The following is a 26,643-nucleotide window of genomic DNA, read 5'->3' as shown; positions in this document are numbered from 1 at the left end:
TCCATCCATCCCTGTGATGAATGTAATCAACAATCGCAGCTCTCTGTCACAGAGATTTATCCTCGTCTTGGTCCTAAATGGCCATCCCCTTACCCTGAGATTGTGTCCTGGTTCTAGTTTCCAAGTGAAAGGAAGAGCACAGCTGGTCGGGCAGCATCCGAGGACCAGGAGAGTCGACATTCCCGATGAAGAGCTCATGCTCAAAACGTTGACTCTCCTGCTCCTCAGATGCTGCCTGACTTGCCGTGTTTTTCCAGCACTACACTTTTCGACTTTGATCTCCAGCGTCTGCAGTCATCACTTTCTCCAAGTGAAGGGAAACATGTTCTTGTCACCAAAACTGTCAAACCTTCCAAAATAATATGTTTCAATGATGTCATCCTTCAATCTTCCTAACCAGAAGGAAGATATGCCTAGTCTATTCAATCTCTCCTCATAGGGCAATCCCCTCATCACAGACAACAGTCTTGTAAACCTTCATTCCACTCCATTTAAGATAGTTATATAGTTCCTAAGGGGTCCAAAATTATACTTTATGTGAGGTCTCACCATAGTACAGAGAAAGTTACAGCAGAAAATAATGACGCAGTTTACTGTAAGGACATTGTGATATTAGTTTCTTAGCTTTACAGCCCTATCCTAACATAAAATCAATTAATTAATCCTTATAAACAGATCAAATAACTTTTGAGTTCTTTAGATCAGCCGATGTGGAAACTTCATTGTTTTTCTGCTGTCATATCACAAAGGTCAGAAATTGACTGATTTGCCCTGAAGACCAAACAGACCTCTAGTTCCATGGTTCCATGAGACTTGACATAGTTGCCAAAAGGAAAATTAATAATTATCAGAATTTGGCTTCAGTTTCATTTAGGTAAACTAGTGTGGAATGTTTGCTGCTATGCGTTGCTATGCCAACACCATGATTAAGGACAGTTGAAGGCAATAGTTAGTATTTATTTCAACAATTTTCAGACCTGAAAGTTATACTATTGGATTATGTAATGAAGATGCTTAACTTTCTTCTGGATGCTTATGATTTAATTGATTGCATTTCTGGAATAATTGTCCTTGAATTATGGATACCTTTTCCACAAAATGCTGAGCAACTCAGCCTTATAAACAGATACATGGCCTTCAGACCCATTATATAAAATATTGAAAAGAAAGGGATAATTTTGACCAGTGTTCCTGAAAGCATTTTGTTGAATTAAGGATGTGAGTTGATTCATAGTCAAATATTCAACTAGTCAAACGACATTATTCAAATATCCAGGGGCAGGCATCTTGTCAGCCATTGGCAATGTGTGTTCACCTGGTCCACTCGGAAGGAGGTCCTGTACCAGGAAGATGCAGAAGTTAGTCATAACTTGTTGTGAGAACCTAAGCTACCTGAGGCATTAGTGTTCACATACTGAGAGAATGAATCGTCAGCCTGCAGAAGCTGTGTTGAGTTTCTTGTCACCTCCTGACTGTGTGTAACTTTTCATTCCTTCCCCTGTGGTGATAGAGCATGCTCTTGAAGAAGAAACAGCTGGAGGTGGTGCTGCTGGTGTTGTTGGTGTCTGTAATGAGCATGTTATCTGATTTTTTTTAACAAAAACATGTTAAGAGGACAGCATTGCTTTAAACATCTGTACATTGGAAATTAAGTTAAAAGAAGCTTCTTCAGCATGGTGCCCACAGCACCTTATGTCTGTTACAGCGGAATATTTCTGAGCTAAATGAGCCGTGTTTCAGTCTTGAGTTACAAAAGGGAGATTTTAAGACTATACCTTACTGTGTGGAACACAATGAGTCTTTCTAAGGTGTAAAGCAGTCCTTCTGGCTGAATAGATATCAAAGTGCCATTCAAATTGACAGCCACAGTATTTGAAAAGATGGTTTCCTTAGGTGAAAGATAATACAAGAGTCTAGCTCCACAGTCAGAAAGGTTATGAAACAGTCCAGAACAGACACTTTTACTATTTGATTCTCCATAAAATTGACTGTTCAGCCAACTTAGGATTCAAATAACAAGAAGCAGCCTCTGCAGACAAGAATCTTAGAGAAAGGGGAGTTTTGACCAAGCTGTGGGCAAAGGGAAAAGGTTTAGAGAAAACCAATACTCTGCTGTCTGGGGAAAGCAGGCATAAAGCCTGAAACCATGGAACTACTGAAGAATAAGGAGCTTTCTCCCCCTCCCAAAATCTGCTATTCTGAGGAACATTCTGAGGACAAGCAAAATGACCGAGAAGGTGTTAGAGACTAACACTAGTAAGGCTAAGAAGAAGAACAGGTTACTGAACATGGCAGGAGTTGCAGTCTGTCGTGTATTTGTTTGAATGTGAGGATATGATATGTAAGTCAGAAAACCTTGGAGCCTGGACTAGTACATATAACAATAATGTTGCAGCTATTAGAGAGACCTGGTTGAGAGAGGGACAAAACTGGCAGCTTAATGTTCCAGGATTTAGATGTTTCAGGTGAGATAGAGGGGATGTAGAAGCTGTGGGAGTTGTGTTACTGATAAGGGAGAATATTATAGCTGTACTGAGGGAAGACACTTTGGAGGGCTCATCCAGTGAGGTCCTATGGATTGAGCTCACGAATTGGAAGGGTGCAGTCATTTTGGTGGGATTGAACTAAAGGCCTCCCAATAGCAATGGGTGATGAAGAAACAGGTATGTGGACAGATAATAGGTTGTTGTGGTGGGTGATTTTAACTTCCCTAAATTGACTGGGACTCCCCTAGTGCCAGGAGCTTGGATGGGGATACAGTTTCTGAGATGTGTCCAGGACAGTTTTTTGAAACAATATGTAAATAGTCCAACTACAGAAGGGACCATACAAGACCAGGTACTGGGGAATGAGTCAGGCCAGGTGATCAAAGTTTTAGTGCAGGAGCAATTTGGAACAGTGACTATGATTCCGTAAGCTTTAAGTTACTTATGAATAAGAGTATTCATAGAGTCATAGAGATGTACAGCATGGAAACAGACCCTTTGGTCCAACTTGTCCATGCTGACCAGATATCCTAAATTAATCTAGTTCCATTTTCCAGCACTTGGCCCATATTTCTCCAAATGCTTCCTATTCACATACCCATCCAGATACTTTTAAATGTTGTAATCGTACCAGCCTCTACCACTTTCCTCTGGCAGCTCATTCCATACACGCATCACCCTCGTGAACATGTTGCCCCTTCGGTCCCTTTTAAATCTTTCCCCTCTTACCTTAAACCTATGCCATCTAGTTCAGGACTTCCCTACCCCTTGGGTAAAAGTACTAAATTGGAGGAAGGCTAACTACCACAATATTAGGCAGGAAATGGGAAATGTAGATTGTGGGGGTGGGGGCGCGGCTGTTTGAGGCTACATCCACATCTCTCATGTGTGAATCTTTTAAAGGCCAGTTGATTAGCATTCAGGACCAGTATGTTCCTGTGGAAATAAAGGATAAGGATGGATAGATGTGGGAATGTTGGATGACAAGAGAAACTGTGAGCTGAGTTAAAAGAAAACGGGGGCATCCATAAAGTTTAGGAAACTGTGACAGACAACGCGCTCAAAGAATATACAGGTCATTCTGCCATAATCCATGTTTCATTAATGCAAATTCGCTATAACATAATTGACAAAACAGGGACACTGTTTCTAAAGTGCAAAGTTTAAACCGTACATTGGTTATAATGCAATTCTGCCCCATTAGTTTAAATGGTGCTCCTATTACATGATTTTCTTATAACGTGGGCTTGTATGAGAACGGATCTACCATGTTATAGCAGAACAGACCGTCAACAAAGCAGAAAAGAACTCAAACAAGGAATTAATAGAGCGAAATGGGGATATCAAATGTGCTTAGCAAACAGAATCAATGAAGATTTCAAGGTGTTTTATAAGTATCCAAGGAGCAAGAGGGTAGCTAGGGAGAGGATGGGTCCACTTAATGACAAAGGATTGAACTTATGCATGGACCCAGAGAAATGGGTGAGGCCCTTAATGAATATTTTGCATTGGTATTCACAAAGGAGAAGGACATGGTGGATAGTGAGACTCAGGAGGGGTACATTGATATTTTAGGCCATGTGGATATTACAAAGGAGGAGGTGTTTTGTGTTTTAAAAAGCATTAAGGCAGAGAAGTCCACTTGATGGGATCTATTCCAGAAGACTGAGGAGGGCGAGGGAAGAAATTGCTGGGGCATTGCATGAAATCTTTGTATTCTCTTTTGTCACAGGTGAATAGCAGTGGAAAGGTATTTTTCAGATTGGAGATCTGTGGGCAGTGGTGTTCCACAGGAACCAGTGCAGTGACCCCTGTTTGTGATTTGGAGCAGAATTTAGATGGTCTGACTAGTAAGTTTGTGGATGACACAAGGTTTGGAGAAACCAGATTGCCGGAGGATACAGCAGGATACAGATAGGCTGGAGACTTGGGTGGAAAAATAGCAGCTGGAGTTTAATCTGGACAAATACAAATTTTTGGAAAAGGTAATGTAGGAAGGAAATATACAGTAAATGGTAGAGCTCTCACTAGCATCCACATGTAGAGGGTTCTATGCGCACAGGTCCACAGTTCCCTGAAAGTGGCAACACAAGTAGCTAAGATGGTTAAGAAAGCATATGGCATACTTGCCTCCATCACTCATGGCATAGAGTATAAAAACTGGTAAGTCGTGTTGCAGCTGTATAAAGTTCTAGTTAGGCCGTATTTGGAACATCATGTACTGTTCTGGTCACCACACTACTAGTAAGATGTGAAGGCTTTCGAGATGGTACAGAAAAGGTTTACCAGGATGTTGCCTGATTTGGAGGGAAGACAGACATTTTTGTAGTCATAGACAGGACTCCAGGATGGTATATTGCTCTGTTTATGCTGGGGTGAAGGATGTCACAGAACAACTGCAGGACATTCTTCTGGGGGAGGCTGATAACCAGACGATGTAGTCCACATTGCATGGCAATATAGCTGGGAGGTGAGGGGGTGGGTTGTGTTCCTGCAGTCAGAATTTCGGGAGCTAGATAGATAATTAGTAATCAGGACCTCAAAATTCGCAATCTCCAGATTATTCCCCATACCATATCAAAGTGAGAAATAGATGGATAAGACAGATGAAAGCATGGCTGGAAAGATAGTACAGAAGGAAGGGCTTCAATTTGTTGGGACTGGGTTCTAAGGTAGATGGCACTTGTACAAGCAGGGCAGGTTGTATGGCCCAAAGTTGCGACTGAGTTCCTTGTGAGGTGTTTGCTCGTGCTGTATAGGATGCTTTAAACAAATACTGTCGCAGTGCTGAAAACTGGAAAGAGTATTAGAGAATCACATCAGGGTGCACAAAATCCTTGGCAAGACATATCAGTAAGATAAAGACTTTTGTTTTAATTCACCTGTGAGATTTTTAATTCACTCGTCATTGGCTGGATCAGCATTTGTTTTCCATCCTTAGTTGCCCTTGAGAAAATGGTGGTGAGTTTTTGGTGGTGAGCTCCTTATAGTAACTTAACAGCTGGAGTCAGAGTTAAGGAGAAATTCAAACTTTCAAAGTCTGGGTTACACTGCATGTGTGTAAATGAATGAACTATAGCAAAGAAGAACAGAGAGTTACAGGCATAGATTGTTATGTGGAATATGATGTTGTGGCAATAACAGAGATCTAGCTAAAAATAAAAGGGCAGCTCTGGGCTTTAAATATTCATGGTTACAAAGTGTTCAGGAAAGATAGGAAGGAATCAAATGAGGAGGGGTGATAGTACTGACTAAGGAGAGCATTGCAGTGCTGGAGGAGGAGGATGTCTGAGAGTGTACAGGGTCGGAATCAAATTAGATGGAGCATAGGAACAAGAAGAACGGGATTGCATTGTTGCAGTCTACAGGCTGGGAAGGATGTAGAGGGATAAATCTGCGGGGAAATTACAGGGAGGTGTAAAATGATAGAATCGTTATAATGGGGTGCTTCAGTTACCTCAATAACGACTCGGATAGTGGTAATGTAAAAGGTAGGGAGAGGCAACCATTCTTAAATTGTGTTCAGTAGAATTTCTTACAGCAGCACTTGTCCAGTCAAACAAGAAAAGCGACACTACTAAACTTGGTTCTTAGGAATGAGGTTATTAAGTCAATCAAGTATCAGTAAGGAAACATTTTACAGTAAGAAGTCATTGATCATTATATCATAATATTTAGAATGATGGCAGAAAATGACACTGGTCAATCCAGACTAAGAATAATTTACAGAGAGGCCAAACCTCATGGTGCAAGAACAGTACTGATCCTGATAGACTTAAAAGATGGTGGGAAAAATTGGACTCAACAATAGGTTATCTTCAAAAAGCAAATGGTAATGGATACAGTCAAAGTAAATGTAAAATAGGGCTGAGTCAGCATGGCTTCTTCAAAGGGTGGCAATGCTCAACAAATGTGATCAAATTTTTTGAAAAGGCAACAAGCAATTAGACAAAAGAGAGCCAGTGGAAATGATCTATTTGTATTTACAGGAGGTATTTGACAAGGAGCCGCACAGGAGGCTGTTAAATAAGACAAAAGGCCATGATGTTAGGAGCAAGGTACTGGCATAGAAAGAGGATAGGCAGACCGGTAGAAGGCAGAGAATGGGGATAAAGGAGTCTTGTTCAGGATGGCAGCCAATTAGTAGAGTTCCAAGGGGTCTGTTTTTGGACCACAACTGTTCACAATATATGAAGGAATTAAGGGCCTTGTTGTTAAGTTTGCAGATAACACAAAGATAGATGGAGGGACAGATAGTATTGAGGAAGAGTGGAGCCTGCAGAAGGGCTTGGATAGACTAGGAGAGTGGGCAAAGAAGTAGCAGATGGAATACAATGTGTGGAAGTGCGAGGCAGTGCTCTTTGGTAGGAAGAATAGAGGGGAAGACAATTTTCTGCATGGGGAAAATTTCAGAATGCTGAGGCACAAAGGGACTTAGCAGTCTTGGTTCAGGACTCTCTTAAAGTTAACATGTAGGTTCAGTTAGCAGTTGGAAAGAAAAATGCAATGTTCACATTCATTTCAAGAAGGTGAGGATACAGAGCAGAAATGTACTCCTGAGGGTGTATAAGGCTCTGTTCTGATCACTTTTGGAATATTGTGAGCAGTTTTGGAACATATATCTAAAGAATGCCTTGCAGGGGTCTACAGGATGTTTACAAACATAATCCTGGGGATGAAGGGGCATGAGGAGCAGTTGAAGACTATGGGTCTGTTCTCAATGGAGTTTAGAAGGGTAAGGGGATATCTGATTGAAGCTTACAGAATACGAAGAGGCCTGGATAGAGTGGATGTGAAGAAGATGTATCCACTAGTAGGAGAGACTAGGAGCTGAGAGATCAGCTTCAGAATAAAGAGGTGATCCTTTAGAACTGAGATAAGGACGAATTTCTTTAGTCAGAAGGTGGTGAATCTGTTGAGCCCATTCTTGCAGGAGGCCAAGTTATTGAGTGTATTTAAGATCAAAATAGATAGCTCCTTGGCCAGTAAAGGCATCAAAGGTTACAGGGAGAAGGCAGAGGAATGTGGTTGAGAAACATCTCAGCCATGATCAAATTGCAGAATAGCCTCGATGGGCCGAATAGTGAAATTCTGCTCATATGCTGTTTGTTCTTATGGAGGGAAAACAAATCCAGAGCTTCATGGATGAAAAATAAGATAGGAATTAAGATAAAGATGAGAAAGAATAATAAAGACAGGTGTCAAAATGAAAAATAAAATTGAGAACCAAACCAAATGCAAAATGGTTAGAAGAGAAGTGAAAAATCAAATATGTGAGGCAAAGAGGGATAACGAAACTGATAACTGACATATTAGGAAATTTTAAAGTCTTCTTTAGGCACATAACCACTAAAAGTGTTGTTAAAGGAGGAATTGGACTACTTATTATCCAAACAGAAAATGTTCACATAATGGTGAGAGACATGGTTGAAAATTAAATGAATATTTTGCATCTATCTTTACCAAGGAAGCAGATGTTACCCCGGCCATAGTGTCACAGAGGAAACTAAGTCACTAAAGAAGTTCAAACTTGATAAGTGGAAGGCACTGAAAAAGTTGTTGGGTTTTGGAACTGACAAGTCCCCAGGACCAGATGAGATACATCGAAGAATTATGAAGAACCTGAGAGTGAACATTATCAGAGGCACTGTCCATGATTTTTCAGTCCTCCCTGGACATGGGAAATATTTCCAGAAGAATGTAGAATTGCAAAGCTAATGTTTTTGTCAAAGAAAGGTTGTAAGAATAAGCACAGCAATTACGTGAGTCAGTTCGATTTCAGTAGTGTGGAAATTTCCAGAAACCATAATTCAAGATAAAATTAATAATCATATGGACAAATAAAAATAGAGAGCAACAGCATAGATTTTTAAAGAGAAAATTATGTTTAATTAAACTTGAAGTTTTTTGAGGAATTGACAGAGATGTTTAATGATGGCAATGCCTTTGGCATGGCATACATGTACTTACAAAAGGTGTTCAATACAGTGTCACACACCAGCCTTTTGATCCATGTTATAGCTCATGGAATAAAAGGAGCAGTACAAATATGAATGCAAAGTTGGCTGAGTGTTGGGAAGCATAGAGTACTGGTTAATGGATACTTTTCAGGCTGGAGAAAGGATTGTAGTGGGGTCAGAGGACAGTATTGAGACCCTTGCTTTTCCTGATTTATATTAATCATCCAAATCGTGCAGAGAAGAATTTTAAAGTTTGCCAATGGAACAAAACTTGGGAGCATTACAAAATGTGAATAGGTCAGGGTCAAACTTCAACATAATATTGGCAAGTTAGTGGAGTGGGCAAATGGGTGGCAGATGATGTTCAAGGTGAAAAGGTGTGTGTGAAGAACATAGAGAGCCTGTGTAAAATAAAAGGGTACTATTTTAAAAGCTGTGTAGGAGCAGAGAGAGACCTAGGTGGCTATGTACTAAGTCCTTAAAGATGGCAAAATGGCTGGAGAAAGAAGTTGATAAAGTATTCAGAATCCTGGTATTGATTAATAGTGGCACACAGTGTAAGAGCAAGGAGGTTATGCTGAACCTGAATTATCCGAAAATTTGACTTTCGCTGAGGTATTGTGTACGATTCTAGATACCACACTTTTGGAAGGATGTAAACACATGGAAGAGAGTGTAGAAAAGTTTGAACAGAATGATTCCAGGGAGGAGAAACTTGAGTTCCAAAGATAGATTGCAGAAGTTGGGGCTGCTAAGAGAAAATTTGATTGAAGTTTTTAAAATCATGAGAGGTCTGGGAGAAACTGTTCCACTCGTAAAAGGATTGGTACAGGATGGTACAGATTTTAAATAGTTTGGAAAGGAAGTAAAAATGATGTGAGAAAAGAAAAAAATGTCCAACATAGTAGAAGAAAGTAGAAGAAAAATCACACAGCAAGTAGTTAGGATCTGAACGTACTACCTAGAACTGTGATTGAGACAGGTTCAATCAAGACATTCAAGAGGGTATGAGATGATTGCTTCTAAAGAAATACTGTGCAAGGTTACAGGGAAAGGGTGAAAGGATGGCAGTAAGTCATCATACTCACTTGAAAAGTGGTGGATAGGCCAAATAGCTTCCTACAGCATTGTAACGAGTCTGTGAATCTGAAAGATCTTTAATTTAATTTTTTTACTATTAGTTCATGTGTGAACCTTACTCACTGAGCAGTTGCTGTTCGAGTCTTTAGCCTTTCCTATCTTAACCTGTTCATTTTTATCCACATCTCTACAACGTTCTGTTGTATTTTCCTTCCTCTTTGGATTTCTAACTCTCTCTTCACCTGAACAACACCTTCAACCTCCTCCCCTCTACCCACTGTTTGTTTAAAGTTTAAAGTGCCATCCACAGCCCTGTCTATCTCAAGCACCAGGACACTGGTCCCAGTTTAAATAAGGTGGAAGCCATCCCAATGGAAAATTGTCTCTTTTCTAAGTAGGCGCGCATCAGTGTTCCATGAATCTAACCCCTTCATCCCATGTCACTCTGAGACATCCATTTAATTTTCTAATCTGCTTGAGCCTCATACAAAAAGGCATATGGCTCAGTTAACAATTCAAAATAATTACCTTTCATGTTTTGTATTCTAAATTGGTTCCAAAACCTTCAAACTCACTCAACAAATCAGCATTCCTACTTTACCTACACTTTTGGTTCCAATACAGATCATCAGTTTTGTTGATCAAAACTTTCCCAACTTTTCAGTTTCACAGAACCTCACTTTCACAGAAACCCGAGCACTGACCTCTGTAATCCTGGGCAAGTTGCTGACAGTTTGGGAAGCAGATGCCTTCACTTGTTTTCATCTAGAACTGAATGTTAAAGACAGCACTCAATTACCTTTTATAATGCATAAATGCCTTACCCCGTAGAGATTCCCTGCTCATTTTCAACTCAGCCCAGGCAAAATCTGGAAGAGAGTGGCATGGTATTGGGATCCTGACTCAACAATTGCTGAAGGATTTAAATCACCCATGTATCTATGCGCATCACCCCTTGTCTGAGAAAACTGCATCCTAGTGCACTTAGTAACTGTGAAGTTAAACTACTTTACATTGACACTGCAGTTGCAATATAAATGCAGCTTGAATTTAGTCAGACTCCAAACTAACCCCAGAGAGGTGGGAGAATCCCTGGAGGGGATACTTTCACTCCAATTCATTCGAGTCAAAGCTAATATCACAAAGCTATAATAGACCACAATTACCATTTGCTTTCTTATATTAGTTAACTTTATGAAAACAATAGCAAAAATTGAAAGCTTTTGGTGGTAGATTACATTAGGTTACCTACAGTGTGGAAACAGGCCCTTTGGCCCAACAAGTCCACACCGATGCGCAACCCACCCATACCCCTACACCTAACACTACAGGCAATTTTGCATGGCCAATTCACCTGGCCTGCACATCTTTTGGACTGTGGGAGGAAACTGGAGCACCCGGAGGAAACCCACGCAGACACGGGGAGAACGTGCAAACTCCACAGTCAGTCACCTGAGGCGGGAATTGAACTCAGGTCTCTGGCACTGTGAGGCAGCAGTGCTAACCACTGTGCCACCGTGCCACCCACTGGCACATTAACTGATTCTTTAGAATTGAATCAAATTCATCCAAAAGAAACCCACAAGAGAAAAAGATTTTAGAACTAAAAAGACACAACTAGACACAAACACAAAAATGATGCTATTCTTTTAAGGGATGGCCAGACATTCTCTAAACAGAAGAAAAGCAAGAAAGTGGCCAATAAAAATAAAGATGCCTCAAAGAAACAAATAATATTGGACTCAAGTCAGGGCCACTCAATGAGAGGAGAGATCCTCTGCCAAAACATTGTCAGCACCTCATTTATCACCATGGGATAAAAATATTCAAACCAGTGATCAGAAGCAAAAGAATAATTGCATCAAATGTTGGATCAATAATACAGACTGCATCCATAATAGTATTATTTATGCAGAATATTTAACCAAAACTAATATTAAAAAGATAACTCAAGTAAGCTGCAGTTTTGATATATATTGAAAAACTGAGAGATTAGTCATAATTTCTGGAAAGATTTGCATAGATCTCTGCAGAAAGGCATACATAGATTTCACTTTATAGACAAGGTAGGGAGGTGGGATAATTTCCCCCTTTACCCGCCTCTTGATAGAGTTCACATTTTGTATTTTAAAGGACTGTCTTAACCCCTTGAATGCTGTGACTCTTAAGAACAAGCAAAAAACATTCTTTCCTGTAAATTTAAATCAAAAGAAAGAATTAGAAACTATTTTCACAATGCCCAAAATCTAATTCTAATATGCATGTGTGCCTTCACACGTGTGTGGAGAACATGAAGCAAGATTATTTACAGGGTCAAAGACAAGGGTACAATCTTACAAGTTTTTGGCTAATTGTCACTGTCACTGAGTTTCTTGGAGGGTTCTGTCTGCAAGGCCCAATGAAATCACTCACTTCAGATAGAAACATAGAAACATAGGAGCAGAAGCTGTGATGTTGATGCACAGCAAGATGTACGCTGCCTTGGCCAAGGATTGCTGAACATCAAGGCCTGCTGCCTGGTTGAGTGACTATGTGAATTGACACAGCAGAAAAGGCAAAGGGGGTAGTGAGCATGGGAGTAGGTGCTAAGTGAGCATGGGAGTAGGTGCTAAGTGAGCATGGGAGTAGGTGCTAAGTGAGCATGGGAGTAGGTGCTAAGTGAGCATGGGAGTAGGTGCTAAGTGAGCATGCACTAAGAGAATGAACAAACAGCCCTGAGGTACAGTCTCGTTCAGTCCCTTTCAAGCCTCCTTATTAATGATCATGGTTGATCATCCAACTCAGTACTCTGCCCTGCATTCTTCCCATATCTTTTGATCCTAATTGCCAAGTGCAATATCCAATTTCTTCCAGAAACCATGCAAAGGCTTCAACTGCTTTCTGTAGCAGAGATTTCCATCGGCTCACAAACAACTTCCTGGGTGAAGAAATTTCTTCTCACCTCAATCCTCAATGGTTTATCCTGTATCCCTTATCCTGTGACCACAGGTTCAGGACTCTGTCATTGGGAGAATCCTTCTTATATCTACCCTGCCTGATCCTGTTAGAATTTTATAGATTTCTATGATAGTCTTATCTCGTTCTTCTGAACTCTGGCAAATATAAATCCTAACTGAGTTACCTTCCTACGACAGAGTTCCCTCTTGTACCCTACTCATTTTCCCCAGTTTCTCTGAACAGAATCTACATTCTGCTTGAGTGCCGTAACCACACAGCCCTGGACACAGTACCCAGACCCTTGATTGATGCCTATACATTTCCCCAACTTCATTTGCCCTACACCCCAGAACTCACCACTATGGAGCCACAGGACTCCCCACATCGCAGGGTCAATGATCCCCTGGTTTAGATCACCCCAACCAGATGGCTAACTGTGGCCAATGCCCTGGACTGCTTTCAGAGGCATTGAAATTCTTGAATTCTTGAACTTGGAAACCTGGCCTTCAGCTGACTGCATGGAATTCAGTGAGGACTACTCCCCTAAGCCTTTTGAGACATGGCTGCTTGTCTGTTGCAGATGCAGTGTGTTTTCCATGGTGAAGCTGTGAGATTGATACACAGCAAGATGTATGCTGCCTTGGCCAAGGATTGTTGAACAGCAAGGCCAGCTGCCTGGTTGAATGTCTGTGTGAATTGACACAGCAAGAAAAGGCAAGGCAGGGATTCTGTAAGCATGAGCTAAGTGAGCATGTGCTAAGAGAATTAATGAGCAGCCCTGAGGTATAGCCTGGTCCAGACCCTGAACTGGATGCCCGTCCCTGTGTGTCACTGCAGCCTTTCAATGCCAGTTGCCGCTGTGCCCTGCAATGCAGGTCTCAATTTCCTAAGTGTTCTACAACTGGATCAGAGAGGGGTTGGTCATTATGGGATGTTAGTGTTTGAGGATGAGGTGTGCATGGATCTGATGCCTGTGGATCATGCCCTGAGATGCTGTTTTTGGGGTGACCAATGGGGAGGCTCATTGCAGACAGTGCTGAGCTGAATGGATCAGGTACCTTCATTAATTTCCACGTGGAAAATTTTCAACATCTAGTTGACTCGCTGTGGGTGGTGGGATTGGAGACATCCCATTCATGAGTGCGATTATGTCCTTGAGAAGCAACTGTTAATCCTAGTAAGAATCTTGCCTCAATGCCTGGAACCTAATTAAAGACAAGATATACTCCGTTGGTATTCTCATGCGATTCTGCCACATTTCTCAGGACAACCCACTTTGTTGAGGCCCCTTAGAAAATTCGGCCTGTAGAGTCTTCCATTATCTGTCCCCGTGATGGCAATACAAAGATTAAGGCCTTCTTTAAAATGCTGTGTAGGCCATCATTGATCATCCCTTGTTGTCCTGGAGTAGGTGGTGGTGAACTGCCTTCTTGAACTGCTGCAAACGTTGGAGAGTAGGGCCATCCATGGTACTACAAGGTAGGGACTTCTAGGATTTTAATCCGGTAACAGTGAAGGAACATGACATAATAACAAATCAGGATGGCATATGGCTTGGAGGGAAACTCAAAAGTAGTAATGTTCTCATGCTTTTGCTGAATTGTAAGGTTTTATTGGAAGAGCTTTGATGAATTACTGCAGTGGCGACAGAACACACTGCTTCTCCTTTTGGTCAGTGGTGCATATGTCGGATACTGGAGCTGATGGATGGGTTGCTAATCAAGGAGGATGCAGTGTCCTGGATGGTGTCAAGCTTCTTGAGTTTTGTTGGAGGTGCACTCATCCAGGCAAGTCATGGGTATTCCATCATGTGCCTGACTTGCTTTGCTTGCAGATGATAGACAGGCTTTGGCAAGTCAGGAGGTAAGTTACTTGTTACAGAATTCAAAGCTTCTGACTTGCTTTTGAAGGTACAATGTTTATTTGACTTGTACAGTTCATTTTCTTGTCTATAATAACTCCCAGGATTTGATAGTGAGGGATTCAATTACAGCAATGCCATTCAACATCAACGAGCAATGATTAGATTCTCACTTCTTGGAGATGGCCATTGCCTGACACTTGTAAGGCATGAATGTTACTTGCCTCTTTTCCAATCAAGCCTGGATATTGCCCAGGTCATGCTGCATATGGTTACTGACTGCTTCAGTACTTGAGGAGTTGCAGATTATGCCAATCATTGAGCAATCATCAAAAAAATTCCCCTTGTTGACTTTTTGATGGAGGGAAGGTCATTGATGAAGCAGCTGAAAATGATCAGGCTGAGGACACTTCCCCGAGGACCTCCTGCAGAGATGTCCTGGAGCTGAAATGACTGATCTCCAGCACCTCAACTATCTTCCTTTGTGCCAGGCCTAGGACCAACCATCAGAGAGATTTTCCACTTATTTCCTTTGACTCCAATTTTGTTAAAGCTCTTTCATGCCATATTCGGTTAAATGCAACCCTAATGTCAAGTGCAGACATTGGTGAATTGAAACAAAACCCTTTCAGTTATGGAACACACCCTACAAATTTCACCTCTCTTTATCTCACCATAGGAAATACTTGAACACACTGCCATGAATCCAACAAATCACAACAGGAGGCATCTTTTAACTTATACTTTAATTACTACCATGTGGACAAAAGTCATTTTGTTATTAAATAACATAGGGGGTGTAAAAAAGTCTCAATTATTCAACAAAGTTTGTGGAACTTATACATTAATGATCTGATAAAGGAACTGAGGGTATCATTGTTTATTTTGCAAATAACACAAAGAAAGGTGGAGAGACAAGTAGTATTGAGGAGGCAGGAGGGTGGAGGAGGACTTGGATAGGCTAGGAGAGTGGGCAAAGAAGTGGCAGATGGATTACAATGTGGGAAAGTGTGAGGTCATGCACTTTGGTAGGAAGAATAGAGGCATAGAACAGTTTCCAAATGGAGAAAGGCTTTGGAAATCTGAAACAGAAATAGACTTAGGGGTCCTCATTCTCGGTTCTCTTAAGGTTAACATGCCGGTTCCAGTTGGCAGTTAGGAAGGCAAATGTAATGTTAGCATTCATTTCAAGGGGGCTAGAATACAGGAGCAGAGATGTACTGCTGAGGCTGTTATAAGGCTCTGGTCAGGCCACATTTGGAATATTTTGAGCAGTTTTGGGCTCTGTACCTAAGGAAGCATGTGCTGGCATTGGAGAGGATCCATAAGAGGTTTACAAGAATGCTCCTGAGGATGAAGAGCTTGTTATATGAGGAGCGGTTGAGGACTATGGGTCTGTACTTGGTGTTCAGAAGGATGAGCGGAGAATCTCATTGAAACTAATAGAATGCTGAGAGGCCTGGACGGTGTGGATGTGGAGAAAACATTTCCAGCAATAGGAGAGGCCAGGATCCTAGGGAACAGCCTCAGAGTGAAGCAATGATGCTTTAGAACTGAGATGAGGGGGAGTTTCTTCAACCAGAGTGTGATGAATCTGTGGAACTCATTGCTGCAGAAGAATGTGGAGGCCAAGTAATTTACTATATTTAAGACAAAGATAGATAGGTTCTTGTTTAGTAAGGGATCAAAGGTTATGGGGAGAAGGCAGGAGAATGAGGTTGAGAAACACACCAGTCACAATCAAATGGCAGAGCAGATTTGATGGGCTGAATGGCTGATTCTGTTCTTGTATTTTATGGTCTTATAGAATTTTGTAAGTACTTGAGCAGTAACCTATGTAGTCATAAGAGTTCTACTTTTTTTATTATTAAAGATTATCACAGGGGCTAGACTGCCTCACTGGCTCTGATAGTGTAATCAAAATTGGATTAATGATATTGGAATTGGAGTGTATATAAAATAATCAGTCAAAACCATTTATGCAGGACATCATCCAAACTGCAGATAGAGCAATAAGCTCAGCCAGAGGCAGCAGTCATCTCGTTCATCAAGTTATTAAAGAACAAGATTTTATTTGCATATAATGCCAGAAGTGAAGACATTAATTTATAGCTGTAACTCTTTGCAGATGTAACAAGATTTAACTCCAAAATTCACAGGAGAGATGGCCAATCTTCAGTTTAACAAATCCCTCCAGACAGCCAGTAGCTCAAGTTGCTGATAGTTGTAATATTCTTGATGACAAGATTTGTTCCCGGTAGTGCCTACTATACAAGTCTTCTGGCCTAATAAGTGAGATTTACCAGCTCTGGACTCAAACAACTAAATGCAGCATTCAGCCAAATCACAACATTTCATATCAGAGAAAGAAACGTTGACATGGTCCAGATCAGTGGTTTTGGATCATATGTTCTGATCACAGAAGATTTTTGGATGGATCAGCATCCCAATTTAAAACTACCGTACTTGTGAATGAACTTGATCATAGAAGAAATAGGTCTCACATATTGAAAATCAGAGGAACAGAAAATCACTTTGACACAAAAAAACACGTAATGGCAGGTTTTAAACAACTAGAAGGTGTTAGATCTCATAGTTTCCAATGAGAGTCCAAGTCACGGGGTGGTTTCAGGTAACTTTTATTGCAGCTGTATTTTCAGGATAGCTTCATTTCTCCAGAAAAATAAGGCACAGAAAAAGCTTCAGAATGTCTTACCTATATAGTTTAAACTTAGAGTGCACATGTCCCCCTCTTTGATTGGTATTGGTCAGCAGTGCTGAGTTATCCCTTCATAATTGGCTGTCTAGGTACAGCTGAAAATGTGTTGCTGGAAAAGCGCAGCAGGTCAGACAGCATCCAAGGAACAGGAGAATCGACGTTTCGGGCATGAGCCCTTCTTCAGGAATGAGGAAGGTGTGTCCAGCAGGCTAAGATAAAAGGTAGGGAGGAGGGACTTGGGGGGAGGGGCGTTGGAAATGCGATAGGTGGAAGGAGGTCAAGGTGAGGGAGATAGGCCGGAGTGGGGGTGGGGGTGGGGGCGGAGAGGTCAGGAAGAAGATTGCAGGTTAGGAAGGTGGTGCTGAGTTCGAGGGATTTGACTGAGACAAGTTGGGGGGAGCACCACCTTCCTAACCTGCAATCTTCTTCCTGACCTCTCCGCCCCCACCCCCACTCCGGCCTATCTCCCTCACCTTAACCACCTTCCACCTATCGCATTTCCAATGCCCCTCCCCCAAGTCCCTCCTCCTTACCTTTTATCTTAGCCTGCTGGACACGCTTTCCTCATTCCTGAAGAAGGGCTGATGCCCGAAACGTCGATTCTCCTGCTCCTTGGATGCTGCCTGACCTGCTGCCTCACTTGCTGTGTTTTCCCAGCCTCCTGCTTGTCTGCCTCAGCAATTTATTTGACCAAGTTTAACTGCTGATAGTCCTTGACCTGAAGGAAGTACTGCCGCACTCAACAATTTCCAATTAAGCTAATCATAGCTCTGGGCAGCACGGTGACTCAGTGGTTAGCACTGCTGCCTCACGGTACCAGGGCCCCAGGTTCGATCCCAGCCTCGGGTGACTGTCTGTGTGGAGTTTGCATATTCTCACCGTGTCTGTGTGGGTTTCCTCCCACAATCCAAAGGTGTGCAGGTTAGGTGAATTGGCCATGCTAAATTGCTCATAATGTGCAGGTTAGGTCAAGGTAAATTATAGGTTACAGAGAATGGGTCTGGGTGGGTTACTCTTCAGGAGGTCGGTGTGAACTTATTGGGCCAAAAGGCCTGTTTCCACACTATAGGAATTCAATGATATACTACAATATCACTGAACAACAAAAAATTGGACAGGCTTGTCGTACACTCTTGGTTTTTCACAGTTTCATGATGTTACCAGACTTTCTTATCTCCCTATACCAATATGGGAGCTGCTTTTACCATTTGAGGCCAGTTTGAATCTTTTCCTCTTTTAATGATTTTTACTGTATACAGGTAGCTCTTCTATCACGCGATGCTTGTATTCTTGTGCAACCCCACATTATTGAAAAATTGCACTTTAGAAACAGCACTTAATCATGTTACAACCAATACATATTTTAAAAGTTCACACTTTAGAAACAATGTCTCCAATTTGTCAATCATGTTACAGCGAATTCGCATGAACGAACACGCGTCATAGCAGAACAACCTGTAGGTAGATATTTAACTGCTTCAGAATCTATATCTATGATTATCTGAAGAATCTTAACTAAAACGTACTCATAGTATTGTAATAGATTGATTAAGTAATTCAAGTACACTAATTAGTGTACAATGTTCTTATCTGTCTTATGTGTAAACAACTGCAGCTGCACATTCTATCTCACTCCAGTAAACTTGAGTCTGCAAAGCTGCCTGTACTGCACTGTAACATTCTATGTTCTATGTTCTATGTTCTACTGTTGTTTTATTTGTGAAGACTATATTAAGCAAATATTTTCCCGAGCCCTCTAAATACTGTCAACCATTTTTTGCTGCCTTAGCCATGGGCAGTCGCGGGCATTTTGTGCCGTTCAGTCATGGGCAGTCCTAACAGAAGGTAATTACAGAAGAGAATTCCACTCATCTTAATCCATTTATTTAGAGCAATCTTATTGCACTCTTGTTATAACATATAATTTTTAAATAGCATTTTTACATTCTGCAAAGTTATTCCACACACTGTCTGCCCTTGGTATGATGAAGAATTTGTTGATATTTATCCAAAAGTCTTTATTTGACCATTTGAACTTAGTTGTTCTCCAATAGTTTAAATTTAATTAATGTTCCAGGTTGTATTCTTCCATACTCTTAACAACATTAAATCCTTATATAAGATTATCAATTAAATCCTTCCTTTTCAAACAGAAAAACCCACATTCCATTATTAGTCCTCCTTCTAGCCCAAAGACAGTCAATAGCAGTGGAGTATCCAATTGGTACAGTGGGCAGCACGGTGGCACAGCAGTTAGCACTGCTGCCTCACAGTGTCAGAGACCCAGGTTCAATTCCCACCTCCTCCGGGTTTCCTCCGGGTGCTCCGGTTTCCTCCCACAAACCAAAAATATGCAGTGAATTGGTCATGCTAAATTGCCCCTAGTGTTAGGTGAAGGGGTAATTGTAGGGGAATGGGTCTGGGTGGGTTGCGCTTCGGCAGGTCGGTGTGGACTTGTTGGGCCGAAGGGCCTGTTTCCACACTGTAAGTAATCTAATCCAATATATATTTCAGCAGTGACAAAATGACAAGCCCAAATGTCAAAACAAACCAAAACAGAAATTGCTGGAAAACTCAGCAAATCTGGCAGCATCTATGGAAAGAAAGCAGAGTTAATGTTTCAGGTCCAGTAACCCTTCTTCAGAACTCACAGGAGATGGGCATACATGCTGAAAGCAGGAGCTCAGGCCTGGAGTGTGTGGGTTTCAGGAAGTGATGGGAAAGGAGTGAGTGAAGACAGAGCCCAGAGAGATACAAAGATAGTTAGAAAGACAAAAGGATGGATGTTAGTGTGCTGAGGAGAAAGGAAAGCTGATAATGTTAATAAATGGGATTATAATTAGATGAAAACAGGTTGGCTGGGATGAAGGCAGACCATGTGATGACAGGGCTTAGGGTGTGCAGGTGGATAAAGGACATAGAATGACGTGTTCAGATTCTAAAACCATGAGTTCAATAATGTTAGAACCTGAACACCTTCCTCCAGAACTTTGTGGTGAATGATTCAAAGGGAGTTCCATGGCATCCTCTGCCCCTAAAGGCCATCCAGCAACACAGTCAGGCTTACATCCAGGGGCTCCCTCACTGATAGGTACTATCAAGACACCCAACATCAGGAGCTAAGAGGAGTGTGTGCTGAAATCCACTCCTGAATTCTTGTTTCGGATTCTCAATCCTCCCGACACTCACTCACCTGGATTCGGGTTCTGCCTGGGACCGCTGTTGGCAGCAGCCAGCACTCACAGTGGCACCTCTGGCAATGCAACATTGCTGGCCTCTAATTGGCAATTAATCAAGACTTCTACCCCCATCGTCTTTAAACCCAGGGACGACCTGCTGCTGGCCAGTCACTTAAATTGCTTCAGATAACCCCCATCGAACAAACAAACTAGCTTTCACTAGTTTTCCAAATCGTGGTGGTTATTTCCAACATTGGGAATAGAATCCTGGCTAAGTTCTCAACAGAGCACATTACTGTTTGATTAGAACTCCTTCCGTCCTATGTTCAACTCCTTAGTTTGAAGTTCAAGATTCAAATAAATTGACTAATTCATAGCTTGCCTTGATTGGTGATGTTTGAGACAAAGATTGTGAGTCATTTTCAGCTCAACATTCACATTTCCGACACTTCTCATTGGGTATTTTTGCTGCACATGAAATATCAGATTTCATCAACTCTTATTCTAGTCACTTGCATTTGTACTTTGCCATATCTTCACTAAAATGATGATCATTGCTTCTGCCCCTTCAACTGTTTCTTCTCTAACTCCAGGGTATATTTTTTCCAGGGTACATTTAATTCAAATAATAGAGTCATAGAGACGTACAGCTTGGAAACAGACCCTTTGGTCCAACTCATCCATGCTGACCAGATATCCCAACCCAATCTAGTCCCTGCCAGCATCTGGCCCATATCCCTCTAAACTCTTCCTATTCATATACCCATCCAGATGCCTTTTAAATGTTGCAATTGTACCAGCCTCCACCAATTCCACTGGCAGCTCATTCCATACACGTACCACCCTCTGCATAAAAAGGTTGCCCCTTAGGTCCCTATTATATCTTTCCCCTCCCACCCTAAACCCATGCCCTCTAGTTCTGGACACCCCAACCCCAGGGAAAAAACGTTGTCTATTTGTCCCATTCATGCCCCTCATGATTTTATAAACCTCTATAAGGTCATCCCTCAGCCTCTGACACTCCAGGGGAAACAGCCCTAGTCTATTCAACTTCTCCCTATAGCTGGAATCCTCCAACCCTGGCACCATCTTTGTAAATCATTTTTGAACCCTTTCAAGTTTCACAACATCTTTCCCATAAGAGGGAGACCAGAATTTCACACCCTATTCCAAAAGTGGCCTAACCAATGTCCTGTACATCTGCAATATGACCTCCTAACTCCTGTACTCAATGCTCTGACCAATAAAGGAAAGCACACCAAATGCCTTCTTCACTGTCCTATCTACCTGTGACTCCACTTTCAAGGAGCTATGAACCTGCACTCCAAGGTCTCTTTGTTCAGCAGAAACCCTTTGGAGATCAAGGTATTCCACATCAAAGGGCTTTTCACAACCCAAGAGGTTGGTCACTTCTTCATTAAAGTTATCGCGATTGGTCAGGCAGGATCTCCTCCCACGGTTTAGGTGCTAATTTTTGTCAGCTGGCTATATACTTATAGCACAGACAAAGGCCACAAGGCTGAACATGTCTCTACTGATCTCTGTGTCTCCACCAACTCAGCACCATCCTCATGACCTGTCCTACCTGCCAATCTTCCTTCCCATCTATCCACTCCACCCTCCTCTCTGACCTATCACCTTTATCCCCACCTCCATCCACCTTGGCTACCTTCTCCCCATCCCCACTCCCTCCCATTTATCTCTCCACCCCGGAGGCTCCCTGCCTTCATTCCTGATGAAGGGCTTTTGCCCAAAACGTCAATTTTCCTGCTCCTCGGATACTGCCTGACCTACTGTGCTTTTCCAGCACCACTCTTATCTAGACTCTGATCTCCAGCATCTACAATCCTCACTTTTGCCTATATAAGGCTCTAGTCAGTATTATGAACAGTTTTAGACAGGAATCTAAGAAAGGATGTGTTGGCATTGGAGGGGTCCAGAGGAGGTTTACCATAATAATCGCAGAGATGAAAGGCTTGTAATATGAGGAATGGTTGAAAACTCTATGTCTGTACTCAACGGGGTTTAGAAGGGTGAGGAAGGATCGCATACAGAATATTGAGAGGCCTGGATAGAGTCGATGTGGAGAAGGTTTTATTCATAATAGGTGGGACTAGGACCCAAGGGCACAGCCTCAGAGTAAACACACAGCGCTTTAGAACTGAGGGGGAGTTTATTCAGCCAGAGGATGGTGAGTCTGTGGAAGCCAAATCATTGAGTGTACAGAGGAACCTTGATTATCCAAACAACACGGGCAGGGAGTATTTTGTTCGGATAATCAAATGCCAGATAATTGAATGCTGGACAATGGAGTTTAGCCAAGCCAACTTTCAATCTTGCTGGATCATCTGAAATTTGGATAATCGAATGCCAGGTAATCAAGGTTCCTCTGTATTTAATACAGAGATAGATAGGTCCTTCATTATTAAGGGGATCAAAGATTACGGGGAGGAGGCAGAACGAGTTTGAGAAACACATAAATCAGATTCGACGGGCCAAATGGCCAAATTTTTATCTTGTATGGTCTAATGGTCCCAGATAAAGAGCCAAACTGAGGTTGAAGAATTGGACAGGAGTTGATGCAAGTCAAAAAATGATGATCAGACTTGCAAACTTGAGTTTAAAAACCTACTGGATCATAACAGAAAGTGGTAAGATTTCCATTGTTTTGGATTCCTCTGAAAGAATGAGTTAAAATAAAGTATCAAGGTTATATGACCTTTTGCAATGGAGCTAAATATTGGATGGAGGAAGGAAGAATTATGTGTAAGTTAACAAATATGAAGCTGTCAAAACGAGGAAAGTTCAGCAAAGCTATGATAATTCTAGCATTGGTAAGAGATTAGCAAGAAAGTTACAATCGGGAGAAGAGCATTAACTACCAGATCAACTAATGGTGTATTTCATCCTGGCAGCATTAGCAGACACAGAGCACTATACCGAGTGCTCAGTAAAAGTTTAAAGGTTGCTTGGGTTTGTGAAAATTTACAACTCATTGCTGATTGATTTACGGCCTTAAAAATGGGCTTTGCTTGTCCATTACATACTCATGCAGTCAAAAGGTGAATCGCACAATCGTTAAACTTTCCACCTCTTTCTCATGCACAGACATTTGAAACTTTACAACAGTCCTGCAATATTTCAATAAAAACACTCAACTAAACTTCTAATGGCTGTTGCAAAATGTAACTGTATCTTCATGCAATCTAATACTAAAAAAGTCACTAACTTCAGGATTTGCAGCAATAATGGACCTTATTAGTTCATTGGAACATACATTTTCTTATAAATCCATTTCCATTTTAAAAGTTTTCAATTATTTGTGATTAATTTTATTCATTTGCCATTGGATAGGAGTCATGTGCCACTTTATCCCCCTACATTTATTACAGATACTTGTATCCAAATTTGTGGCTTGTTTAAAGCTAAAGAATGACACACAATTTTGCGGTTTTTCATCCCCTTCCACAGAGGATTCCAGAATGTTCCTTCCACTAGGAATTACACTAAAATGTTGAGACAGTTTTATATAGACAAACGCTTTGCAAGATATCATAAACAACCATGAGATAAATGGTTGTTAAACCACATTTGAGGTGAAAATGTTGACCAGGTTAGCAGTAGAGACGACTCCTTGATCCTCCTTGTGTGTTGCCATGAATATTAATATTTTTTCAAACTACTGAAACAGGTAAACAGAGCTTAGATTAGATTCCCTACAGTGTGGAAACAGGCCCTTCAAGCTCAACAAGTCCATAGTGACCCCCCGAAGAATAACCCACCCAGACCCATTTCCCTCTAACTAATGTACCTAACTCTATGGGCAATTTAGCACGGCTAATTCACCTGACCTGTACATCTTTGGAGTGTGGGAGGAAACCAGAGCACCCAGAAGAAACCCACGCAAATGCAGGGAGAACATGCAAACTCTGCACAGACAGACACCTGAGGCTAGAATCAAACCTGGGACCCTGGTGCTGTGAGGCAGCAGTGCTAACCACTGAGTCACTGTGACTAGTTTTGATGAATTCAAGTAAATGGATACTAGACCTTAATTTCAGTGATAGCACCAAAGAAGGGCACTGATGAATTTAAACACGCACACAAATCAAGTTTGGGGCACACCCCTTTCCCACCTGTGACATTGTACAACAATGTTGAATTTACATGCCACGTATCGTTGCAAAGTTCTAAGACCTGCACTCCTGGCAGATGCAGAGCAGCGTGGTACTAATAACTATAATTTCTGCTTGTAATAAAGTAATTGCAGTAATCATAGGTGACTTTAAATTATGTAAAAGGAAAAAGCAGATAGGAGTGACATTCAGATCATCCTTAACCTCTTCAACATCCTTTCTTAAATCTAAAATAAAAACAGAAAATACTGGAGAAACTCAGCAGTACCTTCTGAATTTGTGTACAGAGAAACAGAGTGAATTTTTCAGAGTGAGTTGACTCGAAACGTTCATTCTTTTACTCTCTCCACAGATGCTATCAGACCTGCTGCATTATTCCAGCACTTCTTGTTTTTTATTATGGAGTCAGGTGTGTGAGTGCAGTCTTCCAAAAATAGTGCAACTAGATTTTCAACAACAGAGGTCTCTATAAGAGAGCAAAAGTTTGGGTCTACAATGCTTTTGTTCCCACTATCCTCTATGGTTACAGTGAAGCATGGGTCACCCACACAAGATCTCAGTAGAGATCAATAAAAGAAATTCAAACTTACAGTTGAAATGTGAATAGATGGTACAACACTTCAAGTTTTAAGATGTGCTAATACTAAAAAGAAAACTGCTTTTGACAAAGCAATATTCTTAAGGCAACTTTTCATCAAACTGCAAAACAGAACATATAATAAAACCCAACAACGTCAACATCAGGTATATATTACATTCACCTTTAAGGAGACAGTCCTTGCTTGTAGAACAAACCAAACTGATTCTTAGTTCCTGAGGTTAACCTCTAATTGTTTTTTTCCCTTTTCACAGCCTGGATGTGTTTAACTCTAAAATTGTGTTTCACAATATGAGTTTTTACTGAGCCTTTTCCCTCCAGCTGATGTCAGGCATATCTTCCAGTATTGTTTTAACTCCACATCAATATGATCTTTCCAATTCAAATGCAAGCTCTCAATTGCATTCCTGTGTGGTAAACTGCAGAGACTTCTGTCCCCAGCTATTTCCTCTCTGTTGCCCCAGAAAATGAACTTACCTGTGAGTTTTCATGGATATCTTAGAAATCCTTCCTCCCTCAAAGCTTGTCTTTCTGATAATATGCATTTCTTGGGTCTTGTATCCAGGAAGAAGTGCTAATTAGCTATCCTTGAGAACAGACTCTCTTTTAGCCTTGAGGTAAATGGACAAGTTAAAGCACAATTAATTTAAAATCTAATGTCCTCAACAATGTCTGAGACTTTGGAGGCTTCACCTGACTTGTGCAACATGGGTCAGCTGGGAAAATATGGTGACTTCGGAAAACAGAGATTTGTGACACAGGGAAAAGTCAAATTCCAGAATCAAATTTTGGACGACGAGATGAGAATGCCACAACTAAGTGGTGAGAGCCCTTTTGGCACACACATTCATCTCATTAATATCTAAGCTGGCCTGTTTGATATGCAGTTTCCCAGTCTCCCAGAGACTAGATGGTGACAGTGCCCGACATGAGAGTCAGAATGATGAGTCAGCTCCAATTGGCCAATTTCAGGGCAGAGCAACAGTCCTCAATATCTCCAGTTTTGCATCATGGGAAGTGACAACCTGCAGCTTCCTTCCACGGAGGTTGGTAGAGGGAATGAACCAGCCTCACTATGTCCTTGTGACTCATCTCCAGCATCCTTGGTGAAGACAAGATGGACTATCATCCAGGAGGTCCCCACTACAGTCAGTCAGAATATAGTTCTCCACTGCTGGAGAATGCTGCTCTTTCCTATTAGAATTCTGCAGCCAGCACTCTTAACATACAGAGATTTGCACCCACCTTAAGGATTGGACAAGGGTCAAGTCTTAAAAGCTGATAATACTTCTGTCCCGCCTTAAGATTTAATATAGTCACAAAGCCAAAGTAACCTGTCATGGTTGTCAGAAGTGATCAGTCAAGGGGGTGAACATGTTGCTGTACTGCACCTTGCTACATCAACCTCACACTGACATCATATGGGTGGCACGGTGGCACAGTGGTTAGCACTGCTGCCTCACAGAGCCAGAGACCTGGGTTCAATACCCGCCTCAGGCAACTGTCTGTGTGGAGTTTGCACATTCTCCCCGTGTCTGCGTAGATTTCCTCCGGGTGCTCCGGTTTCCTCCCACAGTCCAAAGATGTGCAGGTTAAGTGAATTAGCCATGCTAAATTGCCCGTAGTGTTAGGTGTGGGGGACTGGGTCTGGGTGGGTTTCTCTTTGGAGGGTCGGTGTGAACTTGTT

The sequence above is a fragment of the Chiloscyllium punctatum genome, chromosome 8 (assembly GCF_047496795.1).
Source record: "Chiloscyllium punctatum isolate Juve2018m chromosome 8, sChiPun1.3, whole genome shotgun sequence".
Classification (NCBI taxonomy): Eukaryota; Metazoa; Chordata; class Chondrichthyes; order Orectolobiformes; family Hemiscylliidae; genus Chiloscyllium; species Chiloscyllium punctatum.
This window is presented reverse-complemented; position numbering follows the sequence as displayed.